Source organism: Fundulus heteroclitus, unplaced genomic scaffold (genome assembly GCF_011125445.2).
Source record: "Fundulus heteroclitus isolate FHET01 unplaced genomic scaffold, MU-UCD_Fhet_4.1 scaffold_123, whole genome shotgun sequence".
Classification (NCBI taxonomy): domain Eukaryota; kingdom Metazoa; phylum Chordata; class Actinopteri; order Cyprinodontiformes; family Fundulidae; genus Fundulus; species Fundulus heteroclitus.
In genome coordinates this window covers 380,128-387,262 of record NW_023396535.1, presented here as the reverse complement: position 1 = coordinate 387,262, position 7,135 = coordinate 380,128, and the positions used below count along the sequence as shown (strand labels likewise).

Below are 7,135 nucleotides of genomic sequence, written 5' to 3'. Positions count from 1 at the left end.
AGAAGAGTACCACAGCTGTGGATGATCTGCTGTGTAGTACTGGTGCCTAAGACCCACACAACAAAGACCTCAGCAGCTTTAGGCCAGTAGCACTAACATTAAACCTGATGAAGAGCCCCAAGAGAATGATCCTCAACCTTTCAACACCATCTAATCATGACTGTGTCTTGGAAGTTCATATTTTGGGCGTAAACACGGTATTCTGTTTGTCATATTACTGTTCTAAAATTAACACTAGCTAGCTCTGTTAAAGTATACATAGATATCCAACATTTTAAACTATGTTGATAATTAGCTATGTTCTCTTTTGATTTAGAACCAGATAATGCTGATGTCTGGTTTGGAGGCTGGCTATTTGATGGTTATTTGCTGTTTTTTGTATTTATTCACTTGTTAAGATACAATTTATTAAGATAATGATGTGCTCATATGATGAAAAACTTATTTGGAGCAGTTTTATGAAAGTATTCCCAGTTGGGGGAGGTTTGTCTCTTGTTTTTGCTGCTGAAAAATACTGTTCTCAGTATCTCTATCTCTGCTGACAAGCTGACTAAACTCCCTACAACAACCCACAAGGCAACAAAATTCAATGTGTTTTTATTTTAAATTCATTGCTCTCAAAATGAAGCAGTCATATGTCCAATATAATGTGAGGAATGGTTTGTGATTGGTCACGTGGTTTTCAATACTAGTTAAATGGAGGTAAGACAGAGGAGCTGGTGGAGGACTTCCGCAGGTGCAGACCACCCCATTCACACCAATTAACTTCCAGGGAATTGTGACTGGACTCACAACACTGATGCTCTTTACAGGAAGGGTCAGAGCAGACTCTACCTTCTGGGGGGGGTGAGGTCTTCGGGAGGGCAAGGGGATGCAGCTGAAGACCTTCTTTGACTCTCTGGTGGCATCAGAATCAGAATCAAGTTTAATCGCCAAGTAGGTTTGCACATACAAGGAATTTGACTTGGTGTTGATGGTGCAAACAAAATAAGAATACAATAAAATAAAATGCAATTTAATAAAATGGATATATATATATGCACAGTGGCGCAGTGAGTAGCGCTGTTGCCTTGCAGCAAGAAGGTCCTGGGTTCGAGTACACCCCTGGGTCTACTCGTTGCATGTTCTCCCTGTGGATGTGTGGGTTCTCTCCGGGTACTCCGGCTTCCTCCCACAGTCCAAAAACATGACTGTTAGGTTAATTGGCTTCCCCAAATTGTCCTTAGGTGTGAGTGTGTGCGTGAATGGTTGTTTGTCCTGTCTGTCTCTCTGTGATGGCCTGCGACAGACTGGCAACCCGTCCAGGTGAACCCTGCCTCTCGCCCAGTGAACGCTGGAGATAGGCACCAGCAACCCCCGCGACCCCATGAGGGATTAAGCGATTAAGCGAGGGATATATATACAGAAGCTATATACACTCAGTAAACTGTGCGTTAATGTAACGAAGAAGCTTGTAAGTCCTGAACAGGGGAGAGAGACAGTGTCCAGTGTCACAGGCAGCTCTTGGCCTTGTTCATAAGGCTGGTAGCAGATGGAGAAAAAACTGTTCTTGTGGCGTGAGGTTGTGGTCCTGATGGACTGCAGCCTCCTGCCAGAGGGAAGTGACTGAAATAGTCTGTGACTGGGGTGAAGGGATCAGCCACAATCCTGTACGCCTCAGAGTCCTGGAGGCGTACAGGTCCTGGAGAGATGGAAGATCAGCCATCTCATATTGTGTAAAAAGCTTTTTAATTATAGCTTTTTATTTATATTATATAATGTAGTGTGTTACTCTGGTGTATCCCGTCTTTGTGTTTTTGCCACTGTTAAACCTCCAATAAAAGTATTTCTATAAATTAAAGTAGGAACATATTTGATCCCAATTTACTTCCTGCTAAACAAAATGTTCACTTTAATTTAATTAACTCTTTGAGAAAATGTTATTATATTAATTAATAACGTACTATCATATGTTATTAATACTTTTTTAGGACACTCAACCACAGCAGAGACGACAACTAATGTTAAAAATCACAAAATCGTCAAGTAATTTAAATGAAGAGTTTTGCAGCATCTATGGGAAACCCATTTTTTAATATGACGAAATTGTAGCTTGTAGGACAAAAAAAAAAAGCTTAAATACCTTGATTTCTACAAATCACATTAAAATCTAAATGTAAATTCTTCCTTTTCAGCTCCAATTATTGCTGTAGCTGTGGTTTCAGTCATTATCTTGATTGTTGTCCTGGTGATCGTCAGATGGAGAGCTAAGGGTGAGAGCGCTGACTGATAAAACTAAAAATACATCACTCTTGTCTTTCATGATTATCTGGTGAAAATAAATCAAGCTCTTGTTCTTTCAGGAAAGAAACCCCCGGTCGTTGAAAATGCTGTGAGTTCAGTTTACACGTATTTCATCTCATATATCTCTGCTATACTTTCTGTTCTTTTCTCAACAACTGACATAAAATCCTGAGACAACTCAGCCTGAGCCCTGATCTAATCAGGACTCAGTGTGATCACTAACTACGGTCTGGATAATTGTTCCTGAAAATGAAACTACAGGAGAGAAACTTTATAGTCTGACAGCATTAAAAAAGGTTTTATGTTGCAAGAGAGTGAGCAGCTGTTTAAAAGCTGTGCTTCAAAAGAACAAAAACAATACATGAGAACTTAGATGAACTGTTTGTTTTCCCCTTTTTAGGAGAAACAGTTAAACATTTTAACCATGCAAATTAATAAAAGACATTGAGCTTATTTACATCTTAAGTCTTCCTTCTGTCCAGGTTGATCTGGAGGACAACGTTTCCTACGCCACCATTAGTCATGGAAAGAACACAAAAAGAAACGCTCAGGTAAGATATTTGTTATATTGGTATAATTAATGTCATGTCGTAAAAAAATAAACAAAGACTGGAAAAAAAGCAAGACGTTTCGATACACTGGCATGCAGCCTGACAGGACAGCCTTATTAGAATATTGTGAGATTTACACCAGGGCATTGTCTCCAAGACCTCCAGAGCTGGTTGATAGATAACTATGGTCACAAACTATTTCAGTAATATTGGTAAAAGAGGCTGAAAATGATTTAAGTTCTTCTGTTGCTGGAGAAATGGACATCTAGGTCTTCCTCTGGTCTTCCCTTCAACATGTCCAGCATCACTGTGTTAAGGCCAGGCTTGGCATCCACAGAGCTCATCTACCTTGATAAGACATAATAGTAAGAAGCTTTATTTTTGATTGTACAGAAAACGCAACATTTTTGTTTGTAATCATATATTCTGGGTGCCATGATCAATATTTTTTTGGCTGCTCATTAATCACTGGCAGCAGTATTGGCAGACGTTAATAATGGCAGATGAAGGTGTGACTTTCACTCTGTTCAATAAAAACTGTAAAACAAAACACATCACTGAGCCCTTTGCATAGTGTGGCATTGAATCATAGCATCCTTACAGCACAGTGACCATGTGGAGGTGAGCTGGGAACCAGAAGACTGAATTAACAGCTCCAGCTCTGATCCTGACTGTCTGACCCGTCCTGTCTAAGTTCTCTGGTCTAACACGCTCAGAGAACATAGATAACCGACTCACAGCTGTTTCCAGAGATGTGTCAGCTCTGTATATTTGGGAAACCTACACAGCATGAAAAGCATTTGCTAAGCAGCTATTAATTTCAATAATTTATTCAAGCTTATTTAGTTAAATAGAAATATATATAGGTTGTTTTCGGGCTGATTTCACAGTAAGAATTCACGGTGTTATGCAGAAGAATTCATGGTATTAACTACTGGGCCAGCATTTACATTTGTTAAATTATGTTATAATGGATAAATACAATCATATGTGTTCATTATTTCCAGTGAAAGGTAATTCCAGTTGATCTAATAAGTACAAAAAAATGGATTTTGCTTGATATGCCCCTACAATAGAGGATATGAAGGAGATATTTTCAATGCACTTAAACAAATGACCTCTGATAGTGTAGATTTAAGATTTTCAAGCGTTGATATAAATTCTTCCTGACCATAAAATGAACATGAGAGTCACTACAGCTGATTACTGATCCAAAAATAGAACATGAGCAGACTTTTCATACACAGCAAACAAAACACTTTACATAAGAAAAAAACAAAAGGCAATAAAAGCTAAACAAGCAAATAATAGCAAAGACAAAAGAAACAATGAGGTGAACGAACGATAAGTGCAAAAATTTGTATTTAATAAATGTGCTGCATGGGAGTGCTGAGGAAATGCAATTAAGTTATTGATGATAATGAGCAGAAATAAAATATATTCTGAAAAATATTATTTGAAAAATTACTCTGTATCTCTATGTTGTCCTGTGATGGACTGGTGACCTGTCCAGGTTACACTCCTCCTCTCACCCGATGGCTGCTGGAAATAGCCCCTCCACCCCCCACCCCATAGATAATGGATGGATAGATGGATGTTTTACGTAAATCGATAAAGTAAGGGTAAACTAGTATCATAATTTAATCTGCAGAACTTGATTTAAAGATTAGATTTTAATAACCACAACAACAAAACTAACTGAATGTATGCAATTATTTAAAATCAATAAAAAGCCAATCTAAAAGATCAATTCCTGATATTTTTAGGAATAAACTTAATTACTGAACATGAACTAAGCGTCAGTTTAAAAAGAACTGTCTAATATCTATATAACACATCAATCGTCTCTGAAGTTTGTTCTACAGCTGAGTTCTGCTAGAACATTATGAGGACTGTTGTTCTTACTTAGGTTATTGGGTTGGGCTTGTTGGGTTTTAGAAGGAACCTTTTTCAGAAGACCTGAGGAATCTGGATGGCATTTTAAATGAAATCACAAGTGATAAAACAGTGTAATTAACACAATTAATGGCTGTTATGGCCAGTTTGCAATAGTAAAAATATAATCTGAACAGATAAAACATGTTTTGTATTTGATTGAAAATGAGACCATATTTACAGCTATACTGAAACCATCATATTGTACAAATTAAGGTTATTTATCTATCTATCTATCTATCTATCTATCTAGAGAGCATCTATAGTGGTTATAATGCACCTCTTAATGTCATTATTTTCCTATTCCAAGCACCCACACAGATGCAGCCAGTAGTTTTTAGAGTAGTAAACCTCCTTCAGTCAGTAGGTGTGCTTTACATGAACATCAGAGCTCTGTTGGTCAGTGGAAAAGCTGAAAACAAACAGATCTGGGAGGATTAGGAGGTCTGGGTACCTAAATCTGGACCATGAAGGTTCAGGCTAGCATGATGTGAACTTCTCTTTAATAAAGCTGTAACGTTGTGTCTCTGTTTCCAGGCTGGTGGTGATCATGATGCAGTGACCTACAGCACTGTGAGAGCCTGTTCCTCTTCTGCTGCAGCCTCTGATGATCCCAACAGCGTCTACAGTGTTATAACCTCCACAACCAACTGAAGCAGCAAACCAGGCCCTACTCCCACTGGTGATAACAGGATAAATATGAAAAAATATAAATATACATATATCTTTTATCAGAGAATCAGCTAAAAGTTTCTGTGTCAAGTGAAAGAGAAGAAACAGGGTAATATTGAGGCCTTTTGTCCCGATGCATCTCAATAACCCAGATAGAAAAAAAAGAAATTGGTTAGGTCCTCTGGACAGGTTCCTATTTGTTGAAACGTTTCCTTCCTTCTCTGAGAAACTTTTGTGTTTGTTTCTCATTTAAACTCATATCCTAAACGTACATTCTGGGGATCACAGTAATCCTCATTAACTGTCTTTAAAATTGAACTTTTCATGTTTTGTATACTCCTCTGTGGAGGGTTGTGCAACAAAATAAAGCTAAAGTAGAACCATTATTAATAATTTGGTTAAATGTAGCTAAAGATCGTCAGTTTTAATTGCACTGCTCATCAAAAGGACTTGTAGAAAAACATCCAGATAGATTATTATTTTTTAAGCTTTTATATGAAAACAGGTCAGAGGATGTTTTCTTTTACTAACCTGAAATAATCATAATAATCTTTTACTATTTCTATATATTTTTTCCCAATAAAGTATCTTTTATGATGTAGTTTAGGGGTTAAAGGCACCAAATGTATTTATTTGAAGGTCCTGCTCCATAGTCTTCCAGGATTTTTTTCTTCCTTAGGACTTTAGCAAATTAGTTCTTCATAAAGGTCGAACAACAATCGCTCAGGATAACCATAACCCTCTTCTTACCTTCAGCTCAGACTGGATTTTGCATGTGTTTTTGGTTTTGTCCTTTAACCTATTATTGCAGAGTCAACTATCATAGTTAGACTGGACTAATTGCCAGATAATGAAAGTTTAAATTGTCTTGGAAAAAGAGACAAACGCATTCACTCAATATTCAGTTTTTTTTCTTTTTTCTACAGTCATAAAATCTAAATAAACCCAGATTTCCATAAATAAACCCACTTTTACTGGTAATGTGAGGGTTAAAAAATGGGGAAGCTGAAAAAAAAATTGTTCAATAGAAACTTTTGTTCAGTAATTCATGTTTTGGGTTCACATGTATTTTCTTTCATGTATAATATATCATTTGAGCATAAATGTGAATATTTTTTAACTGGAGGCTTTTGTATATAAAAGTTTACTGCTGTCAGCTATGCTTTTGAATTTTAATATTAACTTTAGTCTCAACTGATAGAAGGAAAACTATTCTGTCTTTTTGTTTCAGCTCTGTTTGATTTTATTGTTTTTTATTTTATTAAAAGGAGTCTAAGTTAAGTTAGAAAGAACTCAGTGTTGAACTACTTTGGAGACCATAAGTTTAATTTCTTCTGCCACAGAATGATGAGATTAACATAAAAAAAATCACTGAAACAATGTAACAAACACGGTTGAAGACCTGTGCTCATTTTAAAGACTTGTTTTATAATTTACTCTGCTAATAAAATGTTATTTTTTAAAAAGATATTTTTTTGGTTTTTTTATATTGCTGATGTTATTTCTATTTTTAAGACTTTCAGACAGGGGATTGGATTGAGAGATGCATCGATCATATTTTATTGGCTGATATAAATACTGATTTCTGATCTATAGATTACATTTTCCTTCTTAAGACTGTAACACCTACAAACACAATTCTGTAATTTCAGGTTTTATTCAACATTTAATGACGCAAACCTTGATCATAATAT

At 36.4% G+C, this 7,135-nt stretch overlaps 1 long non-coding RNA gene across 1 annotated transcript; it reads left to right on the top strand.

The window, feature by feature from the left end:
* Positions 1-2,348: 2,348 nt before the first annotated feature.
* On the top strand, positions 2,349-6,863 carry LOC105921631. The gene is made up of 3 exons (XR_004928314.1): positions 2,349-2,371; positions 2,766-2,834; positions 5,307-6,863. It is a non-coding gene; the product is annotated as an uncharacterized LOC105921631 (long non-coding RNA).
* Positions 6,864-7,135: the final 272 nt, after the last annotated feature.